General features: G+C 37.4%; 1 long non-coding RNA gene across 2 annotated transcripts in view; it reads right to left on the reverse strand.

The window, feature by feature from the left end:
- The window catches only part of LOC143644725 (uncharacterized), a 171,575-nt gene that overhangs the window by 63,624 nt on the left and 83,536 nt on the right, over positions 1 to 24,415 (reverse strand). The gene's annotated exons all lie outside the window — the stretch shown is intronic.

Below are 24,415 nucleotides of genomic sequence, written 5' to 3' on the forward strand. Positions count from 1 at the left end.
CTCTATTTCCAACAGTACTCTCCACTATTTATTTTCTGAATTCTTTTCAAATGACAATTTTATGAAAGTGTGCTTCATTCCACTGATGTTGAATTCACCTTGGACTCCCACCACCACCACCATAAAATCAAGCAACAAGCAATCAGAAGCACAGTAGTAGCATTCATTAACTACATCTATTGAATTCCAGAGAACAGACCTTCAACTTGCTACATGTAAACATCTTGTGTGATTTAGCATTTATACTAGTTGACATTTTTAACAGGATAAAGACACAAATTTTTAAAACCATGTGAAAAAACTAGATGATCATAAGAAAGTGGAATCTGTGATGCAGATGTCAGGCTTATTATACAAGTGGCCACCATTGAGACTTAGTTGCTGGTAATTTATTCCATTATATGGTTAAATTGTACATTCAGCTTACACAGTCATGATTCAAATTTTTGTGGATGATGTGACACTAAAAATCATCATAAGGAGCACATCCTAGGAAATAAGGATGCCGATACTTCAGGAGTAGACTAATTTGAAATTCCTGATATAAAACTTGAGAATAATTACAATTCTTACCATGTTTATTACAGTTCCTATGGGAGGCATTTCACGTTAATTCTTAGGCACTGTACATAGAAAATTGATACTAATACTAATCTACAGTGGTTTACAGTTTTTGCTTTCTTGAAGAAATTATAAGGTAGGCACAGAGTTCATGTTCAGGTTTTAAGTGGTTTTTACAATGAGAAATGTCTTTTTGGAGATGGGTGACTTTTGGAATTTTGCAATTTGACAACTCTATCAGTTTACTTTGAGGGCAGTACTCATGTTACTGAATCCCCACCCCCTATTTTCTTTATTAATCAACTCATTTCACAGGGGTGTAATCTAACTGCTTGTGTGTCCATTTTATTTTGTGTGTGCAATTTGTTGCAGTGCCTGGTCAGTGTTTAATGCATACTTGAACTTGGAATTAGTACATGTAAACAGAGCTTTTGATCTTTAATGCTTTTAGATAAAAGTTTTTACTTTAATAATAAAATATTTTGCTCAAAAAAAAGAGAAAACGAATGGCAGAACTTATGGGAATAAAGGGCACAAAAGAAGGATTGAAAAACACAATGGAGGGTGGGCAATGGTGGCTCAGCAGAGTTCTTACCTGCCGCACCAGAGACCTGAGTTTGATTCCTGGTTCCTGCCCATGTTAAAAAACAAAAACAAACAAACAAAAAAAACCCACAACAGAGACATACAACAGCAGATTTGAAGAGGTAGAAGAAAGGATTAGTGAACTATAGAATAGGACATCTGAAATGCTATGCACAAAAAAAACAGATAGGGAAAAAAAAACAGAAAAATATGAGCAAGGTCTCAAGGAATGAACAACCACATGAAGCACAAGAATATATGTGTTATGATGTCCCAGAGGAAGAAGAGAAGCATAAAGGGACAGAAAGAATAATTGAGGAAATAATCACTGAAAATTTCCCAACTTTTATGAGAGATGTAAAATTATAGGTCCATGAATCACAGCATACCCCAAACAGAACAGATCCAAACAGACCTACTCTAAGACACTTACAATCAAATTTTCAAATGCTAAAGATCAAGAGAAAATTCTGAAAGCAGCAAAAGAAAGGTGATTCATCACCCAAAAGAGGAAGCTCAATAAGATTAACTTATTTGTCAACAGAAACCAGAGAGGAGAGAAGACAGTGGTATGATATGTGTAAGATACTGAAAGAGAAAAACTGCCAACCATGAAATATATATCTGGCAAAACTGTTCTTCAAAAAAATGGGAGACACTTCCCAGTACCCGCCCATGCAAAAAAAGGGGGGAGAGAGGGGGAGAAAAAATAATAAGGGAGTGTATCTGTTAGGGTTCTCTAGAGAAACAGAACCAACAGGAAATATTCATAAATATAAAATTTATAAAAGTGTCTCATGTAACCATGGGAACATAGAGTCTAAAATCTGCAGGGCAGGTGGTGAAGCTGATGATTCCGGTGGAGGATCTGGACAAACTCCACAGGAGAGACTCAACAGCCAAAGTAGGAAGAGACCTGTCTCTTCTGAATCCTCTTTAAAAGGTTTCCAGTGATTAGATTAAGCATCACTAATTAAAGAAGACACTCCCCTGGCTGATTACAAATGGAATCAGCTGTGGATGTAGCTGAGGGGATCATGATTTAACTTTATGAAATGTCCTCAAAGCAAAAGACAGGCCAGCACTTGCCTAATCAGACAAACAGGTACCACCACCAGGCCAAGTTGACACATGATCCTAACCATTACAGTCTACCCCTTGTCAACCTGGCAGCTATACTCATCACCTGAAACCATACCCAATTTCCAAATAGAAAACAATAAGAGACACCTTTTTTTCTCACCTAACAATGCTCAACCGTCCTGCATATAACCAGAAACACATTAAATCTCTCCAGAATAGGGTGTAAGTCCTTGGGCAATATCATTCTTAAACTTGATATCTTACAACTTAAATAGTATAACATGAGAAAAACAGCATTACGGTCCTCATTTCTGTAGCTGATCATGTGGTCGTAGTTCATATTTATCACTACCTTCTTCCACTACCCATTCCATGTTCCCTTTACTCTCAGCAAGCATTTCAGCTGGCTGTGGTTCCTTGACTGGCAGGGTGACCCAAACCTTCATTCCTAAAGTTTCAGAGCCATTGGTAGCCCTGCCTGGATTGGGTTGTTGCAGTTTTCCATTGATTTTAATCACAGGGTATGGTAGTACTAAAAGACACTCTAGGGGATCTCCTGTATTCCAGGAAAACTCTTCTTTACCTCCATTGTGTATTTGCGGTCCTACTTCCCCCGATAGTAAGGGTCAATCACCCTAGCCAGTCATGTAATCCCCTTCTTGGCTTGTTGATCCAGGGGTACAAGTACCCCAATGTGACCAGGTGGCAGGCTTAGAGTCCAGTTCAATGAAATCATCATTGTTTCTCCTGGTGGAAGCACTCCCCCTTTTGGAACTAAAACCCATAGAGCAGCAGAGCTCAGGATTGCAGGAACAGGAAGCAAAAATTTTCCTAGTGGATCACTAGGGGTAATAGCAAGTGGTGCCACTCCCATTTTCATCCCTTGGTTCCCGGACCCATGGATCCTGGCTATGGGAGAAACAGCACCATACAGCAGACACTGCTTCAGAGCATACACAGCTTCCTGGAGACCATTACGTCAGCCCTTCAAGGTATTGCCACCTAGTTGGCACTGTAATTGAATTTTCAAAAGGCCATTCCACCGTTCTATCAATCCAGCTGCTTCTGGATGATGGGGAACATGGTAAGACCAGAGAATTCCATGAACATGTGCCCATTCTTGCACTTCATTTGCTGTGAAGCGTGTTCCCTGATCAGAAGCAATGCTGTGTGGAATACCATGACAATGGATAAGGCATTCTATAAGCCCATGGATGGTACTTTTGGCAGAAGTTTTGCATGCAGGGAAAGCAAACCCATATTCAGGGTATGTGTCCATTCCAGTTAGAACAAATTGCTGCCCCTTCCATGAAGGGAGTGGAGTGGTCCAATGTAATCAATCTTCCACCATGTAGTTGGCTGGTCACCTCAGGGAATGTTTCATATTGGGGGCTGAGTGTGGGTCTTTGCTGCTGGCAGATTGGGCACTCAGCAGTGGCTGTAGTCAGGTCAGTCTTGGTGAGCAGAAGTCCATGTTGTTGAGCCTATGCATAACCTCCATCCCTACCACCATGACCATTTTTTCATGAGCCCATTGGACAATGACAGGAGTTGCTGAGGAAAGAGGCTGACTGGTATTCACAGAATGGGGGTCATCTTATCCACTTGATTATTAAAACCTTCCTCTGCTGAAGTCACCCTCTGGTACATATTCACATAGGACACAAATATCTTCATGTTTTTAGCCCACTCAGAAAGGTCTATCCACATACTTCTTCCCCAGACCTCTTTTTTTTTTAATTTGTTAATTTAAAAAAATTTAACAAACGAAATAAAACATTAACATATATAATCAGTAATTCACAATATCATCACATAGTTGCATATTCATTATTTCTTAGAACATTTGCATCAATTCAGAAAAAGAAATAAAAAGTCAATAGAAAAAGAAACAAAATGAAAACAGAAAAAAAAGATTATACCTACCATACCCCTTAACCCTCGCTTTCATTAATCACTAGCATTTCAAATTAAATTTATTTTAACATTTGTTCCCCCTATTATTTATTTTTATTCCATATGTTCTACTCATCTCTTGACAAGGAAGATAAAAGGAGCATCAGACACAAGGTTTTCACAATCACACAGTCACATTGTGAAAGCTATATCATTATTCAATCATCCTCAAGAAACATGGCTACTGGAACACAGCTCTACATTTTCAGGCAGTTCCCTCCAGCCTCTCCATTACATCTTGAATAACAAGGTGATATCTACTTAATGCGTAAGAATAACCTCCAGGATAACCTCTTGACTCTGTTTGGAATCTCTCAGCCATTGGCACTTTGTCTCATTTCACTCTTCCCCCTTTTGGTCGAGAAGGCTTTCTCAATCCCTTGATGCTGAGTTTCAGCTCATTCTAGGGTTTTTCTCAATCCCTTGATGCTGAGTCTCATCTCATTCTAGGATTTCTGTCCCACATTGCCTGGAAGGTCCACACCCCTGGAAGTCATGTCCCACGTAGACAGGGGAAGGGTGGTGAGATTGCTTGTTGTGTTTGCTGGAGAGAGAGGCCCCATTCCCCAGACCTCTTTGTCACCAATTTTTCAATTATGGTCTTTCCAAGTCCCTGACCATCCAGCCAAACCATAGCAACAGCCCATAAGTCAGTATACAAATGCACTTCTGGCCAGTTCTCCTTCCAAGCAAAATGGACAACAGCTGCACTGCTTGAAGTTCCACCCACTGGGAGGATTTCCCCTCAACACTGTCCTTCTAAGCATACCCCAGAAAGGGGTTGTAGTGCTACAGCTGTCCACTTTCAGGTGATACCTGCATATCGTGCTGAACCATCTGTAAACCAGGCCCGAGTTTTCTCTTCCTCAGTCAATTCACTGTAAGGATCTCCCGAAGAGGCCATGGCTCTGGTCTGGGAAAGAGAAGGTAATGTGGCAGGAGTGGAGACCATGGGCATTTGGGCCACTTCCTCATGTAACTTACTTGTGCCTTCAGGACCTGCTCTGGTCCTATTTTGTATATACCATTTCCATTTTTGATGTGCTGCTGTACACACCCAACTTTATGGCTTGGTTTGTCAGACAACACCCAGCCTATGATAGGCAACTCAGGTCTCATGGTAACTTGGTGGCCCAAGGTTAAGGGTTCAGTCTCTACTAAAGCCAGTAGCAGGCCAAAAGCTGTTTCTCAAAAGAAGGGTAGTTATCTGCAGCAGATGGTAAGGCTTTGCTTCAAAATCCTAAGGGTCTGCATTGTGATTATCATATAGGGGCCTGCAAAAGGCTCCAAACAGCATGTCTGTTTGCCACTGACACTTCCATCACCATTGGATCTGCTGGATCATATGGTCCAAGTGGCAGGGCAGCTTATACAGCAGCCTGGACCTGTCGCAGAGCGTCCTCTTGTTCAGGTCTCCTTGGGGAAGGCTTGGAGGAAGATTAACAGTATAGATTTGTGGCAGTGTAACAGGTCCCAAAGGGACCTGGCCTCCCATTCATTCAATGGCCTCTGGGTCTATAAACTGTCTCAAGTCTGGAAATCAATTAAGGGGCCATGACTCTGTGTTTTTGTAATTCAAGTTAGACTTCTGTTCACTTGACCTAGAACTCTTTTGTTTATACAATTCAAACAAGAATTTAGTAGACTGCCCATCTATTGTATTTCTAGGTACTCCATGATTTACTAGCCAACACCACAAATCTCTGCAACTCAGATTATTTTGACTCCTGCTTTGAGTTTGCTGTCTATTATAATAGCCACGTCCACCCTGTCTTTGGTGACTAAGTGCTGCCACCTGGCTTCTTCCAACTCGGGATCCAGTTATCCCCACTGGGTTTAAGGATTCCAGCTCAGTGACAGTAGTTCCCACAGTAATATCTGACCTACGGAGAAGTGCAACTACAGAGCTCTTCAGAGATGATGGCGCTAATCTCACAAATTTATTTCTCACTGTTCTGGTAAAACGTGTATTCTCTGGACATTCCTGGGATGTAAGAGCAGGTTTTGCATGATAAATCCACTCTAACATTCCAACCTCTTTAAGCCTCTGGATCCCCTCATCTACATTATACCAGAGCAGTTCTAGCATTTCAACCTCAGGTAATGTCAGCCACCTTTTGTTCCATGTTTCAGCCAATCATCCAAACAAACTGTTAATACCTTTTCTAACCCCTCAAGCTATAAGGTTGAATGTAGAATCTCTGCTTAGTGGGCCATATCAATAAAGTCGGCCTGATTCAGCCTTATATTCCTCTCACCATTATCCTACACCCTTAAAATCCATTGCCACACATATACCCCTAAATTCTGTCTTTATACATTGGAAAACTCATGCAGTTCTTTTGGAGTATAATATACCTCCTCATGTGTGATACTTTATACCTCACCTTTAGGGGGTTGTTGGGACTTTAGTCTAGTTACAGGTCTGGAAGAAACGAGGGGTGGTGGGGATGGGTCATGAAAAGAATTACAAGTATCTCCCAAGCTATTTGCTTCAGGTCATTCATTTTCAGTTTCATCTGGTGAAACAGGATTAATCTAGGGCTAATCCCTTCAGGTAGAGGTTGGGTCGCCAAGTCCTCAAGGCAGACTGGAGGTGGGGAAGCTATGTCCTCAGGGCAGACTATTACAGGATTATCTAGAGAAGACTCAGCATGACCTAGGGTTTGAATCTTTCTACTAACATCATTATCAATCCATATGTCACCATCCCATTTTTCAGGGTCCCACTCCTTTCCAATCAATTGCCTCACTTCATGGCAGAAACCATGCAAGATTGAGATTTCAGTTTATGTTGTAAATTTGCTACTCTAACAATAAGATTATGAGTCGATTTTCAGAGATCTCAAGTCTAAGGCTACAGGAAATAAGATTTTCCTTTAGGACACACACAGAAAGATCTACATTTGTCAGATGGCACTTAAGCTTCTCGTTTGAAACCTTAAGCCCGTTCCTTTCACTTATTAATGTTTACAGTGTATCTAATAACAACCAGCCAACATTTCTATACTTTCTATTTCCACAAAACTCTGTAAGGGTATCAAACCACAGAGCCTGGCTTCATGCAAGTGAAGCATTAGAAGAATCAAATGGTGATATTTTGACTATCTCTTTTGCCAACTCACTCCATGGATTGGCAATGTCATTCTGATTATGGGAATCAGAGTCCTTAGTGCCTTTGAGTCCAGTCAGAGTAGAAAACCATTCATAAAAACCCATTTTTAAGATTCTGTTTCTTAAGAATCACTCCTGGCACCAAGTTGTATTAGTTTGGATTCCCTAGAGAAACAGAATCAACAGGAAATATTTGTAAATATAAAATTTATAAAAATGTCTCATGTAACTGTGGGAACAAAATGTCCAAAATCTGTAGGGCAGGCTGTGAAGTTGATGATTTCGATGGAGGGTCTGGATGAACTCCACAGGAGAGACTCACCAGCCAAAGCAGGAAGAGAATCTGTCTCTTCTGAATCCTCTTTAAAAGGCCTCCAGTGATTAGAAAAAGCATCACTCATTAAAGAAGGCACTCCCCTTGGCTGACTACAAATGGAATCAGCTTCGGATGTAGATGACATGATCATGATTTAATTCTATAAAATGTCCTCATAGCAAAAGACAGGCCAGCATTTGCCCAACCAGACAAACAGGTACCACCACCTGGCCAAGTTGACACATGAACCTGACCATGACAGTTTAAATATTCACAGATAAATAGACACTGAGAGAGTTTGTGAACAAGAGACTTGCTTTACAAGAAATGCTAAAGGCAGGTAGAAAAGAGGGAGGGAGAGGTTTGCAGAAGAATGTACAAATGAAGATTAAAGGTAAGGGTAAACAAAAGGGTAAAAAGAGAGAGAAAAATAGGATATGAGATATAAGATCCAAAGGACAAAATGATGGAAGAAAATATTGCCTTTACAGTAATGACATTAAAAGTTAATGGATTAAACTCCCCAATAAAAAATATAGACTTACAAAATGGATTGAAAATAGGATGTAGGTATATACTATCTACAAGAGACTCGTTTTAGATCCAAGGACAAAAACAGATTGAGAGCAAAATGTTGGGAAAAGATACTTCATGCAAACAACAACCACAAAAGAGTTGGAGTAGCTACACTAATACCAGACAAATTAGACTTCAAATGTACAACAATTAAAAGAGACAAAGTAGGAGATTATGTATTAATAAAAGGGATAATTCATCAAGAAGATATAACAATTATAAATATTTATATACTGACACAGAGTGCCCTAAAATACATAGGACAAGCACTGACAACACTTAAGGGAGAACTAGAAACCTCTACAATAATAGTTGGAGACTTTAATACACCACTATAATAAATGGATAGAAAATCTAGAAAGAGGATCAATAAGGAAACAGAGATCTTGAATAACATGATCAAGATGTTAACAGACATTTAAAGGTGTAACAGGCATTTAAAGAATTATACCCCACAACAGCAAAATATTCATTTTTCTCAAGTGCTCATGCATCATTCTTCAGGGTGGACCACATATTGGATCACAAAAATTTTAAAAGATTGAAATTATACAGAACATTTTCTTGAATCATAATGGAAATAAGTTGGAAATCAATAAAAGGCAGAAGGTTGGAACATTCACAAATATATGGGGGCTAAACAACACATTCTTAAAGAACCATTGGGTCAAGGAAAAAGTTGCAAGAGAAATCAGTAACTATCTTGAGGCAAATGAAAATGAGAACACAACATATCAAAACTGTTATGATGCAGCAAAGGCATTGCTAAGAGGGAAACTGTTTGCAAAAAAATCGTATATTTTAAAAAGAAGAAAGAGTAAAAATCTAGGATTTATCTGCTCACCCAGAGGAACTAGAGAAACAACAGCAAACCAACATCAAAGCAAACAGAAGAAATAATGACGATTAGAGCAGAAATAAGTGAAATTGAGAACAGGAAAACAATTGAGAGAATCAACAAAACCAGAAATTGGTTTTGCAGAAAGTCAATAAAATCTTCACTAGGCTAGGCTGTAAAGAAAAAAAGATAGAGGCTTCAAGTAAATAAAATCAGAAACAGGAAGGGGGACATAACTACTAACCTCGCAGAAAGAGAAGAGATAACAAGAGGATATTTGATGAGCAACTATATGCCATCAAACTAGACAACTTAGATGAAATGGACAATTTCCTAGAAAAGCATGAAAAACTCATCATACCAATCACAAGAAAACACACTGGATCAGTCATCAAAAAAATCCTAAAAAGATCATTTCAGGACAGGATGGCTTCACATGAAGTGAATACTACCAAGCATTCAAGAAAGAATTATTAACAATCCTGCTCCAACTCTTCAAAAAAATTGAAAAGGGAAAAGATACTTACCATTCAATGAAGCCAACATCACCCTAATATCAAAGCCAGACAAAGATACAAGAAAAGAAAATTACAGACCAATCTCTTTAATGAATATAGTTGTAAAAATCCTCAATCAAATACTTGTAAATAAAATCCATCAGGACATTAAAAGAATTATACAACATGGCCAAGTGGATTTTAACTTTATTCCACTAGGCAAGGCTGGTTCAACACAAGAAAATCAAATAATGTAACACACAGAAGGGGAAAATATATCAAAGGGGAAAAACTACATGATCATCTCGATTGATGCAGAAAAAGCATTTGACAAAATTCAGCAACCTTTCCTGATGAAAAAACTTCAAAGGATAGGAAAGGAAGGAAACTTCCTCAACTTGATAAAGGGTATATATGAAAAGCCCACATCTAAGATCATGTTCATTGGGGAAGAACTGAAAGCTTTCCCCCTAAGATCAGGAACACACAAAGATGTCCACTGTCATCATTGTTATTCAACATTGTGTTGGAAGTTCTAGCTGGAGCAATTAGGAGAAAAAGAAATAAAAGCATCCAAATCAGAAAGGAAAAAGTAAAACTTTCACTGTTTGCAGATGGCAGGACACTATATGTATAAAATCCTGAAAAAAATCTACAGAAAGCTACTTGAGCTGATAAACAAGTACAGTAAAGTATCAGGATACAAGATCAAATTGCAAAAATCTATACTGTTTTTATACCCTGGTAATGAGAAATCTGAGAAGGAAATCAAGAAAAAAATTCCATTCACATTAGCAACTAAAAAAAACTCAAATATTTAGGAATAAATTTAACTAAGGCCAAGAAATACCTATATAAAGAGAACTACAAAACATTGCTAAAAGAAATCAAGGAAGACCTAAATAAATGGAAGGATATATCGTGTTCATGGATTGGAGGACTAAATATAGTTAAAATGTCAGTTCTACCCAAATTAATATTTAGACCTAATGCAATACCAATTAAAATCCAAACAACTTACTTTGCAAAAATAGAAAAACTATTAACCAAATTGATATGGAGGGGCAAGGTGCTCCTAATAGCTATAATTATCTTGAGAAATAAAACTGAAGTGTGGGGTCTCACAGTACCTGACTTTAAAGCATACTATGAAACTACAGTGGTCAAACCAGTATGGTATTGGCATAAATATCGATATCCTGAATAATGATATTGAATTGAGTGTTCAGAAATAGACCCTCTCATCTATAGACAACTGAGTTTTGATAAGGTGGCTGAGTCCACTTAACTGGGACAGAGCAGCCTCTTCAATATATGGTGCTTGGAGAACTAGATATCCATAATCAAAAGGATGAAAGAGGGCCCATATTTCATACCTTATACAAAAATTAAATCAAAATGGATCAAACTTAAACATTAGAGCTAAGACCATAAAACCTTTAGAAGAAATAATCTTAAAGATCTTATGGTAGAAATATCTTTTCAAAGAGCAAGCAATGAAAAAAAAAAAGAGCAAGCAATGAAAGAACAGATAGATAAGTAGGACTTCCTCACAAATGAATAACTTTGTGCATCGAAGGACTTTGTCAGGAATGTAAAAAGGTAGCCAACATAATGGGAAACAATATTTGGAAACCACATATCAGATAAGGGTTTAATATCCAGAATATATAAAGAAACCCTACAATTCAACAACAAAAAGACAAACAACCCATTTGAAAAATGGGCAAAAGACATGGATAGACACTTCTCCAAAAAGGAAATACAAATACCTCAAAATGAAAATGAATGAAAAAAGGTTCAACTTCACTAGCTATTAGGGAAATAAAAGCCACAATGAGACATCATCTACTAGATGGTCACTATCAAATAAAAACAGAAAACTACAAGTGCTGAAGAGGATGTAGAGAAATACGTATACTTATCCACTGTTGGTGAGAATGTAGAATGATGTAGCCACTCTGGAAGGCAGTTTTGTGGTTCAACTGAAAGCAGGGACATGAACAGACATTTCCACACCAATATTTATAATGACATGATTCATTTTTGCCAATAGATGGAAACAGCCTAAGTGTCCATCAACTGACAGGTGGATAAATAAACTGCGATGATGGAATATTATGCAACTATAAGAAGGAATAGATTCATATATTTATATTAATATAAATGTGAGTGAAATAACACAGAAGCAAAAGGACAAATATTATATGGTTTCACTAATATAAACTAACTATAATGAGCAAACTCTGAGAATTGAATTTGAGAGCATGGGTTATCAGTAGATAGAAAGTGGGCAGGAATTTGGCAATCAATGATTAAACAGTACAGAATATTCATTAAGGTTCATTGTAAGCTTTTACAGCAGTCATATTTACTCCTAAGTTTTAAATGCTATTTATAAATTCTGAGATGCTCTTTTCTTTGTGCATAACGTGATAATTCCCTGGAACTTTAGGTATCTGTGTGACACCTGAGACTCAGAGTTCTGCAGTGATGAAAGTCAGTTTTAAACAAAACAGCAACTGTTAAAGAAGCTGAAAAAGAGATCAGACTTCAATTAAAGATATGAATGAAGTTGATTTTGTTAGTAAGGTAAATCAGAATACAAGGAAAAAGATAATACTGTCTGTATTTTAAAACTCCAACTTCTATGTGAGACCAAAGGAAGAGAAGCTTATTTTGTCCAAAATTTAATTTTTCTATAGCACATGATCTAATTTAACCTCTCTGCTCAGTATACTTAAACAAGCTATTTACATGGAACCTAGAACAAGGAATGAGAACTTGTTACTCTGTACAGGTTAATGTAATACCCTGATATATTATTGAATATTTTGGGCAGAAAATTAAAAAAAAATATTTGCAAAGTTCCTTGAGTGACAGAGAAAAACTGTGGAACTATTCAATTTCCCCACCAGGGCAATTCATCTTATTCTCTCAAGCACTAGGGACCATAATTTAATAAGCTAAACCCTCAATCTCGAGTCTTGCCCATATGAAACTTATTTCTGCAATGGCAAAGCTAATCCTACTTATAATTATGCCTGAGGTTCACCCCCAGAGAACCTCTTTTCTTGCTCAGGTGTGGCCTCTCTTCTTTAAGTCAACTCTGCAAATAAACTCACTACCCTTTCCCGAAATGGGACGAGACCCAGGGACATAAGTCTCCCTGGCTGTGTGGGAGTGTGAGTCCCAGAGTTGAGCCTGACACTGGCATCATGGGATTAAGAATGCCTTCTTGAAATAGGCCAAGATGGCGGCTTAGCAATGTGCGCATTTTAGTTCATCCTCCAGAACAACTACTAAATAACCAGAAACAGTACAGAACAGCTCCCGGAGCCACGTCAGTGACTGGACACATGGCATACCCCAGTCTGGACCAGCTGGACCAGCTGCAAGCCTCCCCAAAACTGTGAGTTCCCCAAGCCATGGTGCCCAGCACCTCTCCCCCATAGGCGGCTTCCCAGAGGGAAAGGAAAGAGACTCTAAACCTGGTCAAGGCGGAGTTCACTCATTGGGCTCACAGAAAAAGAGGAAAGGGGAGGAAACAGAGGTTTTATTGGCTGTGTTTCTACAGAGACTTGGCAGCCTCTGGATTCAGTGGCGGGACTTCTCGGGCTGCAACTGCTACAGGCATAGGCAGAAACAGGCTGTTTTCAGGGCTGTCTCCCAATGTGCCTTCCCCAGGGGAGGGGTGAAGCCCAACTCAGGTGGAATCCCTCTCTCAAGTAATTCAGACCCCAGGGCTTGGCAATTTGAAGCCATTAAAACCAGCCTACAATCTCTCCTCCGTCTCCACCACGCCCCCAGCAGGGAGAGTCTTCCAAAGTCATAAGTGCCGCAACATCTTTTGCTGATGCGACCTGCAGGCAGACACGCCACATATTGGGCAGGATAAGAAAAACAGAGCCCAGAGACTTCACAGGAAAGTCTTTTAGCCTACTGGGGCTCACCTTCAGGGAAAACTGATGCAGGTGACTGATAGGAGGCCAGTTTAGTCTGGGAAAACCAGCTGGAGTCTATAATACCTACGTAGACCCTCTTAAGGGTGGGGAAGGAAAAGGCACCATACAAGCAGGGCAAGAAACAAGAAAACAAGAAGAGAAAAATTATCCTCTGTTAAGCAAAACCTAAGCTAGAGGTCTGGTAAAAGCTGAACTGAGGTCAAAGAACAGATAGACAACAAATTCATCTAGCAAGAAAACCCTAGGTAAGAGAAGTGAAAGCAATCTCCAGAATAAACTAATTAAGGTAATTAAATGTCTAGACACCAGCAAAAAATAACAAATCACACCAGGAAAATTGAAGATATGGCCCAGTCAACGGAACAAACCAATAGTTCAAATGAGATACAAGAGCTGAAACAACTAATTCAGAATGTACGAACAGACATGGAAAACCTCATCAAAAACCAATTCAATGAATTGAGGGAGGATATGAAGAAGGCAAGGAATGAACAAAAAGAAGAAATGGAAAGTCTGAAAAAACAAATCACAGAACTTATGGGGATGAAAGGTACAGTAGAAGAGATAAAAAAAAAAAAAACAATGGAAACCTAAATGGTAGATTTCAAGAGACAGAGGTTAGGATTAGTGAACCGGAGGATGGAACATCTGAAATCCAACAAGATACAGAAACTACAGGGAAGAAAATGGAAAAATATGAGAGGGGACTCAGGGAACTGAATGATAATATGAAGCGCACAAATATACATGTTGTGGGTGACCCAGAAGTAGAAGAGAAGGGAAAAGGAGGAGGAAAACTAATGGAAGAAATTATCACTGAAAATTTCCCAACTCTTATGAAAGACCTAAAATTACAGATCCAAGAAGGGCAGCCCACCCCAAAGAGAATAGATCCAAATAGACGTTCTCCAAGACACTTACTAGTCAGAATGTCAGAGGTCAAAGAGAAAGAGAAGATCTTGAAAGCAGCAAGAGAAAAGCAATTCATTACATGCAAGGGAAACCCAATAAGACTATGTGTAGATTTCTCAGCAGAAACCATGGAGGCGAGAAGACAGTGGGATGAAATATTTAAATTGCTAAAAGAGAAAAACTGCCAACCAAGAATTCTATACCCAGCAAAATTGTCCTTCAAAAATGAGGGAGAAATTAAAACATTTTCAGACAAAAAATCACTGAGAGAATTTGTGACCAAAAGACCAGCTCTGCAAGAAATACTAAAGGGAGCACTAAAGACAGATACGAAAAGACAGAAGAGAGAGGTGTGGATAAGAGCGTAGAAAGAAGCAAAATTAGATATGACATATAAAATACAAAAGGCAAAATGGTAGAGGAAAGTACTACCCAAACAGTAATAACACTAAATGTTAATGGATTGAACTCCCCAATCAAAAGACATAGACTGGCAGAATGGATTAAAAAACAGGATCCTTCTATATGCTGTCTACAGGAAACACATTTTAGACCCAAAGATAAACATAGGTTGAAAGTGAAGGGTTGGGAAAAGATATTTCATGCAAATAACAACCAGAAAAGAGCAGGAGTAGCTATACTAATATTCAACAAATTAGACTTCAAATGTAAAACAATTAAAAGAGACAAAGAAGGATACTATCTACTAATAAAAAGAAAAATTAAACAAGAAGACATAACAATCATAAATATTTATACACCGCATCAGAATGCCCCAAAATATGTGAGGAATACACTGCAATCACTGAAAAGGGAAATAGACACATCTACCATAATAGTTGGAGACTTCAATTCCCCACTCTCATCAATGGAAAGAACATCTAGACAGAGGATAAACAAAGAATGGGGAATTTGAATATTACAGTAAATGAGCTAGAACTAACAGACATTTATAGGACATTACACCCCACAACAGCAGGATACACATTTTTCTCAAGTGCTCATGGATCATTCTCAAAGATAGACCATATGCTGGGTCACAAAGCAAGTCTCAACAAATTTAAAAAGACTGAAATCATACAAAACATTTTCTCAGATCATAAAGGAATGAAGTTGGAAAAACATAATAGGCAAAGCACCAGAAAATTCACAAATACATGGAGGCTCAACAACACACTCTTAAACAACCAGTGGGTCAAGGAAGAAATTACAAGAGAAATCAGTAAATATCTCGAGGCAAATGAAAATGAAAACACAACATATCAAAACTTATGGGATGCAGCAAAAGCAGTGCTAAGAGGGAAATTTATTGCCCTAAATACCTATATCAAAAAAGAAGAAAGGGCGGGCCGCGGTGGCTCAGCGGGCAAGAGTGCTTGCCTGCCATGCCGGAGGACCCCGGTTCGATTCCTGGCCCCAGCCCATGTAAAAAACAAACAAACAAACAAAATATAATAAAATAAGAAAATGTTTAAAGATGTTTCCCTTTCTTCCTCCCTTCCTTCCTTCCATCCTTCCTTCCTTCTCTGTCTGTCTTTCTTTCCTTCCCTTCCTCCCTCTCTCTTTAAAAAAAAAAAAAAAAAAAAAAAAAAAAGAAGAAAGGGCAAAAAAACAGGAATTAACAGTCCACTTGGAAGAACTGGAGAAAGAACAGCAAACTAACCTCAAAGCAAGCAAATGGAAAGAAATAACAAAGTTTAGAGCAGAAATAAATGAAATTGAGAACATGAAAATAATTGAGAAAATCAATAAAACCAGAAGTTGGTTCTATGAGAAAATCAATAAGATTGATGGGCCCTTAACAAGATTGACAAAAAGAAGAAGAGAGAGGATGCAAATAAATAAGATCAGAAATGGAAGAGGAGACATAACCACTGACCCCACAGAAATAAAGGAGGTAATAACAGGACACTATGAACAACTTTATGCCAATAAATACAACAATGTAGATGAAATGGACAACTTCCTAGAAAGGCATGAACAACCAACTTTGACTCAAGATGAAATAGATGACCTCAACAAACCAATCACAAGTAAAGAAATTGAATCAGTCATTAAAAAGCTTCCCAAAAAGAAAAGTCCAGGAACAGACGGATTCACATGTGAATTCTACCAAATATCCCAGAATTAGTACCAACCCTGCTCAAACTCTTCAAAAAAATTGAAGTGGAGGGAAAGCTACCTAATTCATTCTATGAAGCCAACGTCACCCTCATACCAAAACCAGGCAAAGATATTACAAAAAAAGAAAACTACAGACCAATCTCTCTAATGAATATAGATGCAAAAATCCTCAACAAAATTCTAGCAAATCGAATCCAGCAACACATTAAAAGAATTATACATCATGACCAAGTAGGATTCATCCCAGGTATGCAAGGATGGTTCAACATAAGAAAATCAATTAATGTAATACACCATATCAACAAATCAAAGCAGAAAAATCACATAATCATCTCAACTGATGCAGAGAAGGCATTTGACAAAATTCAACATCCTTTCCTCTTGAAAACACTTCAAAGGATAGGAATACAGGGAATATCCTTAAAATGATAAAGAGAATATATGAAAAACCCACAGCTAATATTGTCCTCAATGGGGAAAAACTGAAAACTTTCCCTCTAATATCAGGAACAAGACAAGGATGTCCACTATCACTACTGTTATTCAACATTGTGTTGGAAGTTCTAGCCAGAGCAATTAGACAAGAAAAAGAAATACAAGGCATCAAAATTGGAAAGGAAGAAGTAAAACTATCACTGTTTGCAGATGATATGATACTATATGTCGAAAACCCTGAAAAATCCACAGCAAAACTACTAGAGCTAATAAACGAGTATGGCAAAGTGGCAGGTTACAAGATCAACATTCAAAAATCTGTAGTGTTTCTATACACTAGTAATGAACAATCTGCGGGGGAAATAAAGAAAGGAATTCCATTTACAATTGCAACTAAAAGAATAAAATACTTAGGAATAAATTTAACTAAAGAGACAAAAAACCTATACAAAGAAAACTACAAGAAACTGTTAAAAGAAATCACAGAAGACCTAAATAGATGGAAGGGCATACCGTGTTCATGGACTGGAAGACTAAACATAGTTAAGATGTCAGTTCTACCTAAATTGATTTACAGATTCAACACAATACCAATCAAAATCCCAACGACTTACTTTTCAGAAATAGAAAAACCAATAAGCAAATTTATCTGGAAGGGCAGGGTGCCCCCGAATTGCTAAAAGTATCTTGAGGGAAAAAAACGAAGCTGGAGGTCTCACGCTGCCTGACTTTAAGGCATATTATGAAGCCACGGTAGTCAAAACAGCATGGTACTGGCATAAAGATAGATATATTGACCAATGGAATCAAATATAGTGTTCAGATATAGACCCTCTCATCTATGGACATTTGATCTTTGATAAGGCAGTCAAGCCAACTCACCTGGGACAGAACAGTCTCTTCAATAAATGGTGCCTAGAGAACTGGATATCTATATGCAAAAGAATGAAAGGGACCCGTATCTCACACCCTATACAAAAGTTAACTCAAAATGGATCAAAGATCTAAACATCAGGTCTAAGACCATAAAACAGTTAGAGGAAAATGTAGGGAAATATCTTATAAATCTTATAATTGGAGATGGTTTTATAGACCTTAGGCCTAAAGCAAGAGCACTGAAGAAAAAAAAAAGAAATGGGAGCTCCTCAAAATTAAACACTTTTGTGCATAAAGAACTTCATCAAGAAAGTAAAAAGACAGCCTACACAATGGGAGACAATATTTGGAAATGACATATCAGATAAAGGTCTAGTATCCAGAATTTATAAAGAGATTGTTCAACTCAACAACAAAAAGACAGCCAATCCAATTACAAAATGGGAAAAAGACTTGAACAGACAAGTTCCCCTCTCAGAAGGGGAATTACAAATGGCCAAAATGCACATGAAGAGATGTTCAACATCCCTGGCCATTAGAGAAATGCAAATCAAAACCACAATGAGATATCATCTCACACCTACCAGAATGGCCATTATCAACTAAACAGAAAATGACAAGTGCTGGAAAGTATGTGGAGAAAGAGCACACTTATTCACTGTTGGTGGGAATGTTAAATGGTGCAACCACTGTGGAAGGCAGTTTGGCGGTTCCTCAAAAAGCTGAATATAGAATTGCCATATGACCCAGCAATACCATTGCTAGGTATCTACTCAGAGGACATAAGGGCAAAGACACAAACAGACATTTGCACACCAATGTTTATAGCAGCATTATTTACAATTGCAAGGAGATGGAAACAGCCAAAATGTCCATCAACAGACGAGTGGCTAAACAAACTGTGGTATATACATACGATGGAATATTATGCAGCTTTAAGACAGAATAAACTTATGAAGTATGTAACAACATGGATGGACCTTGAGAACATTATGCTGAGTGAGACTAGCCAAAAACTAAAGGACAAATACTGTATGGTCTCATTGATATGAACTGACATTAGTGAATAAACTTGGAATATTTTGTTCATAACAGAGACCATCAGAAGATAGAAATAGGGTAAGATATTGGGTAATCAGAGCTGAAGGGATACAGACTGTGCAACAGGACTAGATACAAAAACTCAAAAATGGACAGCACAATAATACCTAATTGTAAAGTAATCATGTTAGAACACTGAATGAAGCTGCATCTGAGCTATAGGTTTTTTTTGTGTGTCTGTTTGTTTGTTTGTGTCTTTTCTGTTGTTTTGCTAGTTCTTTTCCTAAATCGACGCAGGTGTACTGAGAGGTGATGATCATGCACCTATGTGATGATGTTGAGAATTGCTGATTGCATATGTAGAATGAAATGATTTCTAAATGTTGTGTTAGTTTCTTTTTTCTTTAATTAATAAAATTAAAAAAAAACTCAGAAATGGACAGCACAATACTACCTAACTGTAATATAATTATGTTAAAACACTGAATGAAGCTGCATGTGAGAATGATAGAGGAAGGAGGGCTGGGGACATAAATGAAATCAGAAAGAAAGATAGATATTAAAGATTGAGATGGTATAACCTAGGAATGCCTAGAGTGTATAATAATAGTGAAATGTACAAGGTACAATTTAAAAAATGCTTTTGCATGAGGAAGAACAAAGGAATGTCATTATTGCAGGGTACTGAAAATAGATGGTAATTAATATTTTAGAATGTCACCTTCTGTGTGAGACTAAAGCAAAAAATGTTTATTAGTTACAAAATTTATATTTTGACTAGTGCATTTCCTAATATAACTTATGTAGATAGTTTGACTGAATGCCATAAGTACTTGGAATTGCAGGTAGGACATGAGATTTTGCTGGTCTGTCCAGAGTGATGCCCCGATGAATCCCAGAGTGATTCGATCAGTGAGTGGAAAAGTCTCTGCAAAGCCCCGTTAGGGGAGTGGTGAGAACGGGGAGAAATTCAACTTCCCCAAGTTGAATTCTTGATATTCTCACAAGCAGTGTGGACAACCAAAGCTATAGGCAGAGCCCCCAGTCTTGGGGTTTGTTCATATGAAACTTAATCCCACAAAGGATAGGTCAAGTCTACTTAAAATTTAGGCCAAAGAGTCACCCCCAAGAGAGCCTCTTTTGTTGCTCAGATGTGGTCCCTCTCTCCAGCCAACACAACGAGCAGTCTCACCACCCTACCCCTCTCTATGTGGGACATGACTCCCAGGGGTGTGGACCTTCCTGGCAACGTGGGACACAGATCTTGGAATGAACGGAGACTCAACATTAAAGGATTGAGAAAAACCCTAGAATGAGCTGAGATTTAGCATCAAGGGATTGAGAAAACCTTCTCAACCAAAAGGGGGAAGAGGGAAATGAGACAAAGTGTTAATGGCTGAGAGATTCCAAACAGAGTTGAGAGGTTATCCTGGAGGTTATTCTTATGCATCAAGTAGATATCATCTTGTTATGCAAGATGTAATGGAGAGGCTGGAGGGAACTGCCTGAAAATGTAGAGCTGTGTTCCAGTAGCCATGTTTCTTGAGGATGATTGAATAATGATACAACTGTCACAATGTGACTGTGTAATTGTGAAAACCTTGTATCTGATACTCCTTTTATCTATCTTGTCAACAAAGGAGTAGAACATATGGAATAAAAATAAATAATAGGGGGCACAAATGCTAAAATAAATTTAGTTTAAATGCTAGTGATCAATGGAAGCAAGGGGTAAGGGGTATGGTAGGTATAATCTTTTCTTTTTTTTTCCTGTTATCATTTTTTTTCTTTTTCTGAATTAATGCAAATGTTCTAAGAAATGATGAATATGCAACTAAGTGATGATATTGTGAATTACTGATTATGTATGTTGTTTTATTTTGTTTATTTTTTAATTAATAAATAATTTTTTTAAAAAAGAATGCCTTCTTGATCAAAAGAAGGAAAAGAAATGGAACAAAATATAGTTTCAATGGCTCGGAGATTTCAAATTGAGTTCAGAAATCATTTTGGAGAGTACTCTTAAAGAGACTTCAACCAGATATTGCAATTTGCCACAATATGCCAAGCCCCAACCAACAGTATTCCTGAAAAACCTAAAGAATACCTTGGGCTCTATCTAAAACTCTGTAAATGTTTTATGTAGTAAGTTTATTTTTTCAGAAACTTAAGCCTCCAGATTGTTTCTATGCCAAGTAAGTCCTGAAACCCAGAGGTAACAGTCTCCCAAGAATATCAATAAGTTTCATTCCTCTACCCTTTTCTCGCATGAAGAAACTAAAATGGCCATTGCCCAGATATCCCTGAAGATTGAGAGAATGATCAAATTAGAGGGAGGAGGTGTAACTGAGAAACTAGGATTTAACAAATGATTATTTTAACTGATTGATTATATAGATATTTCTTTTTAGTTTCTAGTGTATCCAAATAGCCAGCAGGAAATACCTGAAACTGATGAACTGTAATCCAGTAGCCTTGATCTTCGATAATGATTTTATAACTATATAGCTTTTATTATGTGACCATGTGGTTGTAAAAACCTTGTGACTGACACTCCCTTTATCTAGTTTATGTGTAGATGAGTAAAATAAAGACATACATGTAAAAAATAGGTCAGGAATATAGGGGAAAATGCCCCTACATAAACTATGGACAATATAGTACTACTTTAATAATCTTTCATCAATTGTAACAAATGTAACTACTGCTAAAAAATACATTATAAATAAAGGTGCTATTATCAATTTTAACAAATTTTCTGCACCAGTGCAAGTGTTGGTGGTGGGGTGATATTTGGAAACCCTGTATTTTATGCATGATTGTTCTATAAACCCAAAACTTCTCTAATAAAAAATTCTAAACACATACACACACAAGGAGTTCTCACCAATTCTATTTAACATTGTACTGTACATTCTAGCTAGGACAATTAATTAGTCAAGACAAAGAAATATTATAAAGGAAGAAGTAAAACTATCTCTATTCACAGATGCATGTTCATGTATGTCGATAATCCTAAGGAGACAAACAAAAAACAAAAACTCTTGGATATAAAAAACAAGTTCAACAACATTGTAGGACACATGATCAATATATAAAATTCAAATGTATTTGTATACAGTAGCAATGAACAAACTGAAAATGAAATTAAGAAAGCAATTCTGATTGCAATAGCACCGAAAGGAACAAAATACTTGAGAACAAATTTAATAAGTGCCAAATTTTTACTCTAACTACTACAAACATTGTTGAAAGAAACTGAAGATCTAAATGAATGGAAAGACATCCCACATTCATACATTGGAAAACTTAATATTGTTGATGATAGTAATACTGAAGCTAATTTACAGATTCAAATCAATGCCCCAGTGGCTGTTTTTGCAGCCATGGAAAAGCTAAATCAGATAATTAATATGGGATCGCAAGGGACCCTGAATCGACAAAATGATCTTGAAAAGGGAGAACAAAGTTAGAGGACTCAATAGTCCCAATTTCCAAACTTACTACAAAACTACAGTAATCAGTGTGTTATTGTAAATGAAACTGCTGTCTTTAATTTCACTTTTAGATTATACATTGGTAGTTATAGAAATAGATTTTTGAATGTTGCTCTTGTATCCTGCATCATGGCTCAACTAGCTCATTGGATCTAATAAATTTTGCAGGTTATTTAGGTTTTTTTCTCATAAAATCATGTAAAATGTTAATAGAGATAGTTTTACTACTTCTTTTGGAATGTGGTTGTCTTCATTTTATATCTTTTTATTGCCTACATACCCTGGCTAGAAGTGGCAATACAATGTTGAACCGGACTGGCTAAGGCAGGCAACTGGGGTAATGTCACCAAGATGCAAGAAAGAGATATTGCAAGGTTCTGTCTCCCAAATAAATTTTAAACAACAAGCAAAATCTGGCAGAACCATCTTTCTCAGAACACCAGGGAAAAAAAAGTACGGAGTTACATTAACTGCATAAGTGATGAATCAAGAGAAAGACAAAAAGGAGCAGGAACCCTTGCATTACTTTTATGCTATTCCCCCATCTCCTTCCCAGCTCAGTGCAGAACTGGCCCAGGCCCCCATCATGAGTTTCTGCTCCCCATTGCAGAGGGAGCAGAGTAAACCTTATGAGCATCTTGGGGTGGAATTATATCTGCACCAGTACATCTGGTAGAAGCATGAAAGACTATACTAGGATTCTCACCTCTGGCTCACCAATCCCAGAACTTACTCTGGATGTAGAAGCAGCTCTCAGAAGTGCTAAAACAGTGTAAGAAAACTATCTAACTGAAGCTGCCTAAAGTAAATAGTTATGGCTTTAAGACATATATTGTAGCACCGAGGAATGGGAGGAAGGACTGCAAATCTTCTGGATCAGGAGGGGCATTTAGAGTAACTGTGTAAATAGGGAAATTCATTATACCACATGCCCAGGAAAAAATGCATACTCAATAATGGCCCAATAGAACCTATACTTTCACCTTGGGATGTTCTTTAGGCTCATTCTTGGACTGACTAAGCTCTGAAGGACATATTCTTACAGACTGAAACTGAAAAGGATGGGAAAGTTGTTCTCAATTGCTTATTTGTTTGTTCTCTTTTTTGTTGCTGTTAGGTGCTGGCATTCAAGGAATGCTGTCATCACACTAGCTGAATACAAGATTAAAAACCACAATTTCAGTTTTAAATTTCACAGTTAACATATTAAAATATCATATTTTCAGTTTTCAAAAATAATCACATGCATCAGACATAAGATCATACAAACACGCAAGAAATGATGACTCACTAAACAAAATTAAGTGTCAGAAACCATCTATGAAGAAGCCTAGGCTTGGGACATCTCACACAAATAATTATTTTAAAAATTGTCTCAAAATATGTGCAATGAGTTAAAAGAAAGATGGGCAAAGAGCTACAGAAAACTGGGAAGAATATACATAAGCAAAATGATCATTTCAATAAATACATAAAAAAGAATAAAAAGAAAGCAAACAGAAATACAGGAACTAAAGATAACAATAACTGAAATTTAAAAATACCTTACAGGGGTTCAATAACATATTGGAAATGGCAAAAGATACATAGAACTTGGAGGTAGGGCAACTGAAATTGTCCAATCCAAGAAGCAGAAAGAAAGAAAAATAAAAGTGAACAGAGACCACTGGGATACCATGAAGCACACCAATACATGCATGACGGAAATCCAAGAAGGAAAATAAAGGAGTAAAAAGAATATTTGAAGAAATAAGGGCTGAAAACTTCCCCCAAAAAAGAAAGCCATGAATATACGCATCAAAGAAGCTCAAGGAATCACATACAGGATACATTCAAAGAGATCCACGCTGAAACACATTATAATCAAACTATCAAATGCCAAAAACAAACCTTGAAAGAAGCAAGAGGGGGGAAAATGTCATGTACAAAGGAGTCCAGTGAGATTAAGTGCTGATTTTTCATCAGAAACTATGTGGGCAAGAAGGGATGGAATATTTAAAGAGCTGGAAAAAAATGCCAACCAAGAATCTTATATCCAG

Source organism: Tamandua tetradactyla, chromosome 8 (genome assembly GCF_023851605.1).
Source record: "Tamandua tetradactyla isolate mTamTet1 chromosome 8, mTamTet1.pri, whole genome shotgun sequence".
NCBI lineage: Eukaryota > Metazoa > Chordata > Mammalia > Pilosa > Myrmecophagidae > Tamandua > Tamandua tetradactyla.